This window comes from Engystomops pustulosus, chromosome 3, assembly GCF_040894005.1.
Source record: "Engystomops pustulosus chromosome 3, aEngPut4.maternal, whole genome shotgun sequence".
NCBI classification, from domain to species: domain Eukaryota; kingdom Metazoa; phylum Chordata; class Amphibia; order Anura; family Leptodactylidae; genus Engystomops; species Engystomops pustulosus.
Window position 1 is genome coordinate 79739883 of NC_092413.1, and position 15115 is coordinate 79754997.

A 15115-nucleotide genomic window follows, 5' to 3' on the forward strand; every position below is an offset into this window, starting at 1 on the left:
ACACAGAAAACAAGCAACCATACAGCTTTCTTTACATCGAAAAATTAAAGAAAATTAAGTTATAGTTTTTTGAAGGTGGAGAGTGAAAAGTGTAAATGCAAAAACAAAAATGTTCTGTTCAAAAGGGGTTAAAGGAAATCTTCCATTTGATTTCACGCATTATGAACCTAACATAAATTGAGAATGCCGTAGCTACACTGATGCAGAAGCATATCTTATTTACTCCCGGTGCTAAGCGGTGCTAATGATAAAATTATGATAATCAAACTCTGTCGCTTCTGTGCTGGGGCTCGGCACTTCTAATCTCACATTAAATATGCACTGCTCCTGAGAATAATGTAATCACTGTGTTGTGCCTGACAGGCAGAAGTAATCAATCGCTGCACCAATCCCCCAGCTGCTGTGTATGAGTGATCCAGCTCAAGTTGATTTGTGTTTTCTGGACAGTTCAGAAACTGTGTGTAATGTTTTTATCAAGGGCAGGCTGAAGCAATCCAGCTTTCCCAAGGTCCTGAACGTTATAATAGTTTTTTCAGCAAAATCACTCAACTCAGGGATTAAACAAGACATGTGCATGCATCAGTGTAGCTACAGCATTCTCAGGGTATGTTTGGTTCATAATGCATGAAAACAAGTGGTAGATTTCCTTTAGCAATCTAATTTGTTGGTCCACATTTATTAAAGTGTTTGCACCAGTTTTCTGTCTAACTTTGGACTAGAAAGTTTTGTATCGCAGTGCACCACATTTGCTTCCGCAACTTGACAGAATTGTGTAACATGCTTGTCGTATAGAAATGGGTAGCAGAGGTTTTACATCCTTTCCAACTTTTTGTTGGTAATTTGGGTATATTTTGTTTTATTTATGCGGGGTTAGAAACCTTAGGGAATGTACTTTATATACAGATTCCATATGGTTTTTGCATTATAAAGTTTTGGAAGGGTTGCATGTCTCCAGATTAGGAGTTGAAATCAAGAGTTCAAGTCTGATTCCCACCTGAGCATATACTGTATTTTGTTGTGATAGTATGTCACTTATATACAGATATGCAGCTAAAATACCTGCTTTTCTAGTTTCAGATCTTAAAAATTTTCAGATTATCATCTGATTTTTGTTGATTATTGGTTTCCCCGTAATTTTTTTCTTTTATATGTAAGAAGGATATCTTTTTCATATACTTAAATCAATCATTTAAAGGGTAAATTGTATCTTACAGTTAATTCCCTAAATGGTATTATAGTATTGTTTTCATATAATTTTTTTTTCCTGCCTAAATATTTAATTCCTGCCTCAGATCGACTCCTAAGACCCAGGTCCTGAGTGACGGCAGAGAGAATAGTAATTTCCATATCATCCAAACAAAGGACAATGGGGTACATTTACTAAGAACAGTGAAAACTGCACATAGTGTATAGTGCAGAGCGCGCCAGATTAAGGCTATCTGGTGCCTGTTCTTCATGAATCTGGCGCCATCTGCACTGCCCCGACAGAGTGCACCACTTTTTTTTGGGTGTGTGATACATTTCTGTTGAAGCTTGCATGATAAATCTGGCGCATGGTTTGACTGAGCATCGGAACGCCCCCTTCAGTGCAGAAATTTGTGTCGCATGAAGAATAGTGCAGCCGCACCACAAAAGGGTTGCGTGTGACACATATGTGGTGCGGATCCTTCTTACATATCTGTACAAGCACTTTGCACTAGAAACATGCAAAGTCTGACAGAAAACTGGCGCACTGAGCTTAGTAAATATGCCCCAATATCTTTATTATGAAAAGAACGATATTTACTGCAAGCAACCAGGGAGGACTTAGTAGCTGGAAACAAATTATCTTTCTTGTTTTATAGCCTCCTAATTTGTTTTTTAATTTAAGGCCAAAAGAAGCTTTTTCAGGGGTCTCTCAAGTACCTCTAGTTCCATTTTCATTTATTTTGACTTGTTTTTCTTGACTTCAAGATATAGCATGAAACTTTGTTCATTTATGTCACAGATGTTCATAGAAATGGATATATATATATTGGATATATACATTATACATTTATACATTTACAAATTCCAAGCAACATACAGTACAAACCCTTTGGTATTCACAAATTGTCATTCCCACAATGCATTGCAGACCTTGAGGATCTCCAGGTATCTCACAGAATGGCAATGTAACTTATTTGTGTATCTCACATCTGTAGCTTTCTCCTTGGGGACCAGACTGTGTCAGAAGCTCTCAGATAATAAAAACCATAAGCAACTTGCCCATTGTCTAATATTCCTGTAGGATTTTCATTCCCTGCCCAAGGGTAAGTTAGTATTGACAGTGCATGTTAGCAAAACCAACTCTAGCTGCTGATAGCAACACACACATTTACTAGACTGCTGGTATCTGAATCCACAGTGCACATTTTATACGTTATTAATATTCAAACTCTACATTTTCAATGTCAGAAGTAATGAGCAGAACAGCAAACTGCATCTTAAAGATTCAGGCTCATCATTTCAATTATAGTATGCATTTGGACTTTTCAGAACTTTACATATCACATTTAGACTTAAGATAACATTAAAGGATTAAAGTTAAAGTTTGTGTAAAGTTGAGTGTGAATTTTAGAGTTACAAATCTTACTTAAGTCTATATGGCCTTTATTGTAAATGACCTTGCTAATAAGGGATTAGAGAAATATTATGGTAGTCCTTATACCATATTAATATAAATCCCATCCATACTTAAACCTTAGAAAACTTAGTGATGATAGTAGAACAAAAGGTAGAGGTGACTTTCATTAAAATTACTGTGCTTGTCCAGGTTAATTGACATGATTGTATAGTGTTACCTAATTAGAAGATGCACCTTCTATCAAAAACAATATACTGTATATACTCGTGTATAAGCCGAGTTTTTCAGCACAAAAAATGTGCTGAAAAAACGTCCCCTCGGCTTATACACGAGTCTATTACAAAAAAAAATGACCCAATTAAAAAAAATAAATTTAAATACTCACCCTGCAATGTCAGCGCGGCTCCCCAATGTCGGCGCAGCTTACCCATGTCCCCGATGTCAGCGCGTTCCGTCTTCTTTCTTCTCCGTGGCTCTTCTTCTTTCTTCCGGCATGGACCCGGCCATGTTTTCTACGTGGCCGCGCATACTATGACATCAGCAGCGGCCGCGTCATAGTATGCACCTGCTAGAAGAAAAGATGGCCGCGTCCATGCCGGAAGAAATAAGAGAGAAGAGGAGCTATGGAGAAGAAAGAAGTCGGGACGCGCTGACATCGGGGAGCCGCGCTGACATTGGAGGGTGAGTATTTAAGTTTATTTTTTTAAGGGCCGTGGGGGCAGGCTGCTGTATACTACTAGGGGCTTGCTGTATACTACTAGGGGCTTGCTGTATACTACTAGGGGCTTGCTGTATTCCCACCCTCGGCTTATACTCGAGTCAGTAGTTTTTCCCAGTTTTTGGTGGTAAAATTAGGGGTCTCGGCTTATACTCGGGTCGGCTTATACTTGAGTATATACGGTACATATTCTTTATATACAGTTTTTCATCTTGCTACTTACTTTAGTACTGTGTACAGACCCTCCGTGCTTCTTTCCTTTAATCTCTGGGTTCTGCTGATTAGGTGGATCTGCTGCAGCACAGTTTGACTCATCCTGCTTACTCTCCCTCTCCCAGTCTCTGTCAGTATGGACAGACTGTGACAACTGAGAGAGGGGGATGTCACATGGGCATCCTGGAGCAGAGACAGAGACTAAAGCTTTATATATGCATGGTGCAGCATGCTTAAAACAGGGAAAGGCTGCATTTACATTGAAAGACTTGTCTAATAGAAGATATTTACTGAAAATATGCCAAGCCTTTAAATATTTTTCATTAATCAATTCTACAAACTCCTAATCTTCATCAGAAAAAGTGTCTTTCCTCCCCCACACTCTCTTCCCAAACTAAAATTCTCTATGACATCACTCACCAGCTTTGATACAACTGAGAAATGAGCCCATTATGGCTCAGAATGGGGGTCATTTATCTTTAGTCAGGACACATGAGCCTGTCTTCTTTTGCTTGTCTTTTTTATGGATACATAAACATAGAGAAAGATGACGGCACTCACCGGTTCCAAAAGCAGGAAAAGTGTCCTTTATTGGTGCTTTTCCTGCTTTTGGAACCGGTGAGTGCCGCCATCTTTCTCTATGTTTATGTATGGATATCTTCTTATATACATTGATTGAGCACCGCTGGAAAGTCCTGCCGTGATCACCCCTGCCCCTGGAGAGTCGGGCCACGCGTTGGGCTGTCGGCGGTATCGTTGGGGCTGTGCCTGCCAGAGAATTTACTCCATTTAATCTTTTTTATGGATCTTGTACTTGTTTGATTTAATGAAAAAGTCACACAAAAGTTGCATATTCTTCTGCCACCCCTTTTTAAGTTTTTCCTATGCCTGATTGGGACTGGAGTGTATTTGCCACCTTTTAACCTTGATTTGCACCAAAACTGCGTTTTTTTTATGTGCCCACATTTGGATTTTAAGGATAGATGAGGCAGAACCCTGAAAAATTCTTGCACACCTAACTTTGCTAGGTTAGTGGAAAAGTTGCAAATTTAGGTACAAATATACAATTGTGCCAAAACAGTCACAAATAAAAGAGAAAAAAAGAGAAAAACCTAAAATAAATGAGCCCAAATGGCTCATTATGCACAAATTCCAAAGTATTGATTAATGCAAAGTTTGTACTTGCATTTAGGGACTATCCAAATATTATTACCAAATTGCCTATAGACCTTATTGACCAAAAGTGTCAATTTAACATTTGTTTGGCTACAATTTCAAATAAACGTAAAAAGAAACAAACAATGTATTAGTGCATTTTATCTGAGATCAGAGAACTTCATCAGCATTTTTAAAATCAAAGAAGATTATTTGAGGGCCATACTATTGTATATAATTGAAATGCATAATATGGTTATTAAGGCTGCATGAAAAAGGAAATCTATAGTCAATAATCATATTTTTTATTAATATTTGTCTGAAATGAAAGATTGTGTTGCACACGATCAGATTTTGGTGCAATCATGCTGGATTTGGATTAAGCGCGGGGATTAACTTTAAAATTGTGTTGCAAGACATGCACTTACATACACAGGAAAGATGAACTCTGGCGGACCTGATCGGGAAGCGACACATGCAGGAAATCGGGCGCACAATCTAAGTGAATCGCGACACAATCTAAGTGAATCGCATTTCAGTCGGACATTCCAGACCCGATAACGCGCCAGGGAATGGTAAATAAATGTGCCCCATTCTCTTCCTCACATGTATTGTATTCCTATTTTATAAAATTGTATTTTGTGCTGTTATAGTGTAACCTTTAGGTATTACCAGGTTCATCTGCGCAAAGAATTTATGTTTCCAAGAGTAAAGGAACTTGCTGCAGACAATGGCTTTTTTTTCCATTCTAAAATGTTTTCAATTCTGTAAGTGATAAAAAATGCATTATCCCATTGCTTTGTAGTATGTAGCAGACCTTCTCCGACAAGAAATGTTAGTATATAATTGCATTTTATAGGCTAGGTTTTATAACCGTTATTTGCACAGACATCCTACCAGTGTGTTGTAGTGCCAATTATTCATTCATATTTATTATTAATAATGTATGGCTTTTTTCCTTAATCAAAAGCAGATTTGGTATGTAATTTTTTTCTACCTCTGCTCAAAGGAAGCCATTATAAGAAACTGGCAACAGTACTTTTGTAGAGTCCAAAGCTGTTCTGCAATCTGTGTAGCCACCTGTCTGCAATTGTATTTATGGCATTGAGTAAGTGAAATGGCATAGGGGCGTCACATCTCTAATGACGTTCAAGCCCTTGGTGAGCTAAATGGCTCCCATCCATCCCTGCATTATTAAACAATAGCTGAAACTTGTGGCATTATGTCACTGATATTTCCATTGGCACACATACCATATACAGATTTCAGGTTAGGAGTCAAATTATGCTATAACTATAATCTAACCCTGGCAAGTGTTCTGGCTTTTCAGAAGAACAGATACCACATATTTTTGTACCTTCAGAATATTCAGTTAAATGCAGAAGAGACTGATTCCCCAACCTCATATGATTTAAGGTCTTAGAGTGCACAGTATACGCCAAACATATGAATTGGTAAAAATCTTGTTGCCTCCATTAAAATGATTTGAAGACCCTTTAAACAACTGAGAAACTAAAATTGCTATTTTATATTGTATAATATATGTAAACAATGCTGGATTTTCAAATTGTTCTGCCAAAGTGACCACTGGTTTTATTAGAAAGATGGTGGCAAATACAAATAATTTCAAAGATAAAAAGATGTTACTTAGGACTTTGTTGGAGGTGCCATATTAGAGATTTAACATCACAGAGAAGGAGATTGTTCGGCTGCTTTGTTTACAAAATAATGTACAAAAACTCCAGCATTGGATGAGCAGGTTAAAAATGTTTTATTCAGGACCCTCTTAAAAACCATGACATGATGCAAACAACCGTTTTTTTTTACCATGTGGTAGTTTTTTGTGGCTCACACCAGGCCTCATTATATTGTATAATCCTGATGGCCACCGTCACAAAAGATAGAGAAAGTCTACGGGCTTCAAACAAAAGTCCACAAGACCGTTGTTTGTGGCCCAAGGAACTATAAAATGGCAAATGTGCTTTTCCAATGCACTTCTGTTTTCTTACGCTCTACATTATGTCACTTTGACACATACATTAAAGATGGATGTCTGAGTAAGTTGTAAATTTACATTGTGATTTTGTAGGCAAAAAATTAAAATCTGTGTACATATATAACAAAACCTGCACATTGCTTTCATGTGTAAAGTAATATTTCATAGACCCATGTAGTTATAGATCTCTCCATCTTGCATTTTTTCACATGAAGTAATCTTTAATTTTAATTTTCAAATGAGCTGATTCATATTTATCACAATCTGCTTATTCTTACTTCCACTTCATTGTTTCATAACAACTTATCATTTTGCCATTTCAACATTTCTAAGGTTCACTATGCATGAGCATCAGCACAAAAATTGCATACAAAGAGAAGCACCGAAGCTTGATATTTTCATTAAGAGTGTATTAGGTTGTATATTCATGTATATGCAGAGGAATATGAGATAGATATGGTAGACAGATAAATGTGGAAAGATAAATGAGTTCGATGCAGTTGGGAAAAAAAGGATTTAGTCAGCCACCAATTGTGCAAGTTAAAAGATAGAAGAGGCCTGTAACTGACATCATAGGTAGACCTCAACTATTAGAGACAAAATGTTTTCTGGATATAGAGACAAATCCAGAAAATCACATTGTCAGATTGTTAAAGAATTTTTCTGTAAATTATGGTGGAAAATAAGTATTTGGTCACCTACAAACAAGCAAGATTTCAGGCTCTCACAGACCTGTAACTCCTTCTTTAAGAGACCCCTCTGTCCTGCGCTCATTGCCTGTAGTAATAGTACCTGTTTGAACTTGTAATCATTTTTTAAAGACACCTGTCGAAGGACATCAGAAACAAAATTGTAAACCTGCACCAGGCTGGGAAGACTAAATATGCAATAGGCAAGCAGCTTGGTGTGCATAAATCAACAGTATTGCACTTGGTCAATCAACGCTACTCACGGTAGCGCAAAGAGATGCCCATATCCGGACAGAAAATTGTAAAACGTCACTTTTATTAGTAATAGAGGGTAAAAAGTGGTAGTCCAATAGATTTAACTACTTCACTTGAGAAACTGTACATTAAAAGTACAGGTGCCTGTGGCTCTTAAGAAGTCTATAGTAGGCTGTGGCGAACACATGTAGGAGGGGAAATGCGCTTGTAGTTAGGAGAATATGTGCTCTCCACAATGTGTAAGGGAAACTGAGGGTACCTCAAGTGGCTAGAGAGACTAGTACAGTACATTCCTTGTGTAGAGGGTTATTATATTTAAACCCAATACAGCAGGTTCGGTAGTGGGGGGATCAGTTGAGATCCCTTCACCTACCGACCAAAGCAATATCCCTCGAGTTGAGGTGTAACTGTGCTCACATGAGGCTAAGTACCAAGCCACTATTATTATAGCTAGTTCTCACGGAGGTGCAAGTCTAGTCTCTAGCTGGACCCTGTATTAGAACCCATCCTACATAATCGCTAAGTAGCAGAAAAGGTCATAGGAAGAGCCAAGGTAATCCTGATATTAAAAACAACAAAGAATTAGCCCCCCGACATGTTTCACCGGAGCACCGGCTTCATCAGGGGTCGGGCTAATAGTGTGTGTCGGCTCGATGCAGCCGAGTTTATAAGGAGAGAGACCCTCCCCCTTGTGGGTTGTGATCCAATTAGCTGTGCGGAATGGTGACAAGCCTCCGAGTGTTGATAGGTCCATATTGTATGCTGTGTGTCAGCCAGGTCCAATCAGCTGTTTGAAGCTATCCTGAGGGGATCGCCGAGTCAAATCAACAGTAGGAACAATAATTAGTAAATGGAAAACATACAAGACGACTGATAATCTCCCTCAATCAGGCGTTCCATGTAAGATATTTCCCCATGGGGTTACAAATCACAAGAGTGGTGAGAAAATATCCTAGGACCACCAGGGACCTAATGATTGAACTGTAGAAAGCTGGGACCAAAGTTACAAAAGGTACCATCAGTAACAAACTACTATGACGCCAGGGACTCAGAACCTGCAGTGCTTAAGCCAGTACATATCCGGGCCCATCTGAAGTTTGCTGGAGAGCATTTGGATGTTCAAGAAGAGTATTGGGAGAATCTCATATGGTCAGATGAAACCAAAGCAGAACTTTTTGGTAGAAAGACAATTGAAGTGAATGCTGAGATGCATCCAAAGAACACAGTACCTACGTGTGAAGCATGGGTATGGCCACATAATGTTTTGGGGATGTTTCTCTGCAAAGGGACCAGGATGACTGATCCGTGTTGATGGAATAATAAATGGGGTTCATGTATCGTGAGATTGTAGGTACAAACCTCTTTCCTTCAGCAAGGGCATTGAAGATGAAACGTGGCTGGGTCCTTCAGCATGACAATGATCTCAAGCACGTTGCCAGGGCAATGAAGGAGTGGCTTCGTAAATAGCATTTCAAGGTCCTGGAGTGGCCTAGACAGTCTCCAGATTTTAACCCCATAGAAAACCTTCATAAAGTCCATGTTATCCAGCCCCAAAACATTACTGCTCTAGAGATCTGCATGGAGGAATGGGCCAAAATACCAGAAAGTGTGTGCCAACTTTTCGAAGACAGAAAATGTTTGAACTCTTGTATTGCTAACCAAGGATATATAACAAAGTATTGAGATGAACTTTTGTTATTAACCAAATACTTATTTTAAACCATAATTTTCAAATAAATTCTTTAAAAATCAGACAATGTGATTTTCTGGATTTGTTTTCACATTTTGTCTCTCTTTTCTCAGAGGTCTCCCTATGATGTCAGTTACAGGTCTCTTTGATCTTTTTGCACAATTGGTGGTTGACTAAATACTCTTTTTCTCCACTGTAGATATGGTGGATAGATTAAAATAAAACTATTATTATTATGAGGACCTTTTTATCGTCTTGTCAGTTACTTCCCAACCCCAAATCTCAACTTCAGCCACTTTGATATTTAATTTATCACTTTTACACTTTGCATTTGTCAACCATTTGATATTAGTATGATTTGTAAAGCACCATAGAATATGATGGTGCTATATAAATAAAGATTATTGTAATTATTTTTATTATAGAAGACCCATTCCATTCTTGTATTTCATAATTAAACTTCATATTGATGGTACTATTCCATCTTGTGTACTGGGAAGTGGGAAAACAATTCCAAATGAAGTGAAAATGGTGAAAAAACGCATTTGCTACCTTTTCTTGTGGGCTTGGATTTTACGGCTTTAACTGTGCGCCCCAAAAGACATGTCCACTTTATTCTTTGGGTTGGTACAATCACAGGGATAACACATTTGTATAGGTTTTATAATGTTTTCATACATTTACAAAAATTAAAACCTCCTGTACATTTTTTTTTAATTTTGCCATCATCTAAAAATTTTTAAATTTTTTAAATTTTTAAATTTTGCCATCATCTTTGCCATCGCTAATTACTTTTTTATACTTTATCGGTTAGCGGTGTCATTTTTTGTGACTTTTCAATGTTCAATGTTTCAATGTTTGTTTTGGCAAAAAAGTGCCATTTTCTACTTTGGCGCTAATTACTTTTTTATACTTTATCGGTTAGCGGTGTCATTTTTTGTGACTTTTCAATGTTCAATGTTTCAATGTTTGTTTTGGCAAAAAAGTGCCATTTTCTACTTTGGGCACTATTTTCCATTACAGGGTTAAACACAGTGAAAAATCATTATTATATTTTGATAGATCGGGCATTTTAGGATGCCGCGCTACCTAATGTGTTTATGATTTTTGCTGTTTATTTATATGGACTGTATGGCAGTATATGGGGATTTTCCTCTTCATTTATTATGATGTGCAAATCTCACATTGTGATGAATAGGTTAAATCGAGACAGCCTTGGGTCTTTGGAAAACCCGTGGCTGTCATGGCAACTGATCGCCGCCCCCCGATTAAGTCATGGGTGGCGACAGTCTTCATCAAGATGGCCCTGCCATCATTTTGAAGCAACTGGCAATGATGGACGGGTTAGCATCCGCGATCAGGGCTAGCACCGATTGCGGGTCTTACCGGTAAGTGTTTGCTGCAATATGCAGCAAAGACTTACTGGCTATGGAGAGCACTCTCCCGTGAGCCCTCTCCTCTCCATTATTTAGCATTTCATGAAACTAATGGCTTAGAGGCAAAGTGCTAGAGTAGAGGTGAAAGGACCAGTCACATCTGCAAACATCTGTTTTACCAAATACTTTGGCAATTACTTTTTCATAACTTTGTGTTAAAACACTTTTGTTAATTCTACTGAATATTTATGAATAAACGACAGACTAGTTGTTAACATTGTCCTTTTGAAGGTGACTTATCTCATAGTTTGATACCATCGGCATGGAATTAGACTACATAGGGAGACACCCTTTGGCACACATAATGCTAAAATCTATTTTTCTATTTATTCATAAATTTCATAGGAAAAATAAGAATGACACAACAAAATGTCAGAAAATGATCCATAATTATCATTTCATTGGACAGTTTTTACTTAAATGACCATGTCAGGAGAGGCAAAAGGCTCATGTTTAATTTCTGAGATTTTAACCAAAGGGGAAATATCTATAGCCATCAGAATTGGTTGAGCAGGTAAGCAAAATGAGTGAATTTTCATAGGAAATAAATAGACAGATGGATTGTAAATGCCATACTAAAATGTCTATATTCAGAAACATATGTGTATTTATATAAGGCAATAAGGCAACATTGTAAAACACATTTTGAAGACTGCCTACAGCTGCAGATGCGAGTGTCTACTGTACATTTTCCACCTGCTCGTATTTACAGAAATCTGCTCATAGGTAGAAGTCTAAGCATAGCTGTACAGATTGGGGCTCTAGCGTTGCCAAGGTTTTTGTTTATTTGCTTGGAAAACCAAAGTTACGAATACATAGCATATAGGGTAGCACACTTTGAATTAGTAAATCTGTATGTGTGGACCTACTGTGTCACTGAATGGATTTGATGTAGGGTTTCCCCCAAGAGTGTCTCCTGAGTGGTCCCTTGGTTTTCAGCCTTTAACCCCCTTATGGGGATTTGCTCTTTGCTGCAAAACCACCAGGTCTGTACTTTAGGAGTTGTCTTAGACCAGAATGGTCTAAAGACAACAATGTATGTGCAGAACCAGTAGCCTATTTACTTTCCCATGTGTCCTTCAGGTTTGACGGTTAATTGTAGGGTTTGTACATTGGTCCTTTTAGACCTAGTCTCGACAGGTGTGTGTATATGTGAGTGTGTGCACTTCAGGAGAAGCTGTAGAGAATTTACATATACTGCTGATAGATATATCGGAAGAATGTATAAGGGGTACCACAGTTAGTAGGGAAACACTAAGCTGTGCTCTAGATACTAGCATGGGTATAGCAGGAAAAAATCTAATAATAAATGCAAGTTCGCAAGGAAAAGTTGATCATGGGGAGTGTAGCTGTAATTTTTTTTTTTATGATGCATACAAAAAATATACCCAAGTAAAATGAATAAAATAAAAAGTTATTTAAAGTTATTCAAAACAAATCCCATACACAAGGTCAACAGGTTAATAATGTTCAATAAGTTGTTGCATAAGTGCATAATAGTCAGATTATAATTGGTGTTACTTAGAATCAAGGTTTTAGTGTTACCCCTAAATACTAATGATGCAATCACCGTTTCTGTTAGGAGCACTGTAGTTCATGTCAATGACAAGATGTTATAGTCTTATTGCCCTTTTATATAGTTGGTAAAGTGCATTTAGTTTGCTGTAGATAGTCACTGGGGGAGATTTATGAAAATTGTCTGAGAGCAGAACTGTTGTAGTAACCCATTGCAACCAATCATGGATCAGCATAAATTTTATAAGCAGGCTTGGGAAAATGAAAGCTAAGCTCGGATTTGTTGCCATATGCAACAGTTCTGCTCTCAGACTTCAGAGACTTCAGACTTATGATAAATCTCCACCACTGTGTCCATTTAGGGTAGGGTCCACAATATCCCATTGTCCTCCTGCATCCCGAATGTAGTGTGAGTGATATTATGTAGTGCCATCAGTGAAGACAATCCCAGTGCATGAGTATACCGGAGGTGCATCACAGGTGTCAGATCTATCTTATTCCGTCCATGGAAAGAAATCCCAGTGCATGTTTGTTAAGCGCAGTAGGCACACCATAGGTATAAGATGTGCCACGGTTATAAACTAGACTTGTTTCTACTGGAATGAGCTGATTTTGATTAAACAATATAGTAATGTTGCTCCTTATTGTTGCTCCTTGTTAAAAGGCAGTAGTATGATGATGGCGGGTTCCAATTGTTTGTTGGTCTTGAAGAGTGGATCTACCGATGGATCTAAATGCATTTCAAGGGCTCTGTCTCCACAGTAGCATAAAGACATCTAAGGCAAGGAATTTGTTTTATATCTGTTTATCGGATATTGGTATTCGTAAAAACCTAGAGTGGTCTTGTATAACATGGAGAAATTGGCATGGATTGTGTTGAATTCAACATTAATATTATTCCCTTCCTAATGCAGTGCTTCTCAATAGGTTTAATCAAAGGACATCTACCACTAGGATTGTAAACCAGGTACACTTACATGCTGGTGTGTGCCCCCTCTGTCAAAATCTTCTCTTCTTTTAGCATCTTTTTTTAAAAAAAAAAACATATTTTATTAGTTTTCTTAGTTTACCATTTGCAACAAATAGAATTAATAATTATAACTGGTGAATCTTTATCAATACAAAGTGAGTACGTCACAGTAAGGCATTGCAGATACATAACAGAAATCCCACACATACCCCCCTCCCTTCCCACCCCGTCACAGGTTCCATATATTACTTGTCAATATACTCATAAAGAAAGCTAGCAACCACGGAGCTCCAGGTAGATCGTAAAAGAGTCATGGGTGAGAGGACGATCCCAGCTCATTGGGTAATCTTGAGTTTGCCCAATTTTCCTGCTAAATCATTTTGAAGATACCACTTTGTGGTAATATAAGGAGAAACTATTTCCCTGATAATGTCATCGAAAAAAATTTCTGCAATAAATACCCCCCCATTTGTCAAATAATTTTTCCATCAGGGTATCTTTACAATACTCAACCTTGATGCTTTCCAAGTGAATGTAACTCCTGATGAGAAGCAATACATCCTCAACCTGTGGGCCAACTGATTGTAACCATCTGGCAAATATAAAACATTTAGCTGGTAAGATATAAACATGAAACACTAGGGGTAGGGAAAAAGTCAGCACATCACAGTGAAGGAGTAACAAGCTGGGATCAGTTTGTCATTCACGCTTAAAGTAACCTGTCGCCAGAACTCCTGGGAAGCCGGACATGCCCATAGCCCATGAAATAAGTCTTTAAAGGGTTTTTGGCACTATGGACACCTCTTCAATCTGTGTGGTGCATCAGGATGCGGTGGTATATTGAAACCATAAATAGCCTTATGTATGAGTCTGAAATATCCCTCCCTCCATTTTTCACTTATCATCACTTTCCTAAGTGTCTCCCAACCCTTAAGTACCATCGGTGTAAGATCAGTTTTCCCCATATCCACTTTACAGAGTTGGGGATACAAAAAATTAGATAGAATGCACATTTGGGGTAGAACAAGAAGGTACATTTTTGATCTTTTGACGAGTCTCTAAGTGTATCCTGTAAAAATCCCTTAATTTGACAAAATGCCAGGTAATGTCCTGAGCCCAGCTGGTGAGTAGTAGCTAGTTCTTGAAAAGTTAAGGTCTAGGTACTGTAGGGTGAAGCCGTCTTAATGCCATTTTCCTGCCATATCTTAAAGGCAGGATTGTCCCTACCCTGTGTGAATTCTGGATGATCTTTAAGCGTCTTTTTACAAAAAAAGCTTTAAACATTATGCTAATGAACCTTAGGGGCTCAATTAACAGTTATGAAGCTCACAGCCACTTAGACTCATTTGCATAATTCTTAAAGCCTTTTTGTTTTAAAAAAAGAAGAGCAGATCCTGACAGAGGGGACACTCACTTGCACGTAAGTGTGCTTGGTTTACAATCCATGATGGTAGATTTCCTTTGAGTAAACAAATAACATGTTTCTCAGTAAGATGTTTTTCAATAATTTCAAAATATCATAATAATGCTGGTGATGTTACTCTTTACAAGATAATAAACATCAATTATCACATACGTTAGAAGAAATAAACAGAATTACCGTATTTTCCGGACTATAAGGCGCACTTAAAAGCCTTGGATTTCCTTGGAAATCCAAAGTGCGCCTTATAGTCCGGTGCGCCCTATGTATGGCACAGGGCAGCGGACCATACTTACATAGGTCCCCGCTACCGGAGACCGGAGACAGCAGATCTCCAGCGGGAACTGCAGACCACGCGGCACGAACAACTTCTGCCGCGTGGTCTGCAGTTCCCGCTGGAGATCTGCTGTCTCCGGTAGCGGGGACCTATGTAAGTATGGTCCGCTGCCCTCC

The 15115-nt window shown here is 38.3% G+C and overlaps 1 protein-coding gene across 8 annotated transcripts in view; it reads left to right on the forward strand.

Moving 5' to 3' along the window:
- Positions 1–15115, forward strand: part of SMYD3 (SET and MYND domain containing 3) — a 400119-nt gene that overhangs the window by 372152 nt on the left and 12852 nt on the right. The window contains exons 12-13 of one of the 8 annotated variants that reach the window (XR_011854117.1): positions 11103–11271; positions 12937–13040. The exons of the other annotated variants lie outside the window; for them this stretch is intronic. The gene's annotated coding sequence lies outside the window, so the exon portion shown is untranslated. Of the gene's footprint in view, positions 1–11102; positions 11272–12936; positions 13041–15115 lie in introns of those variants that run through there. 8 annotated transcript variants of the gene reach the window in all.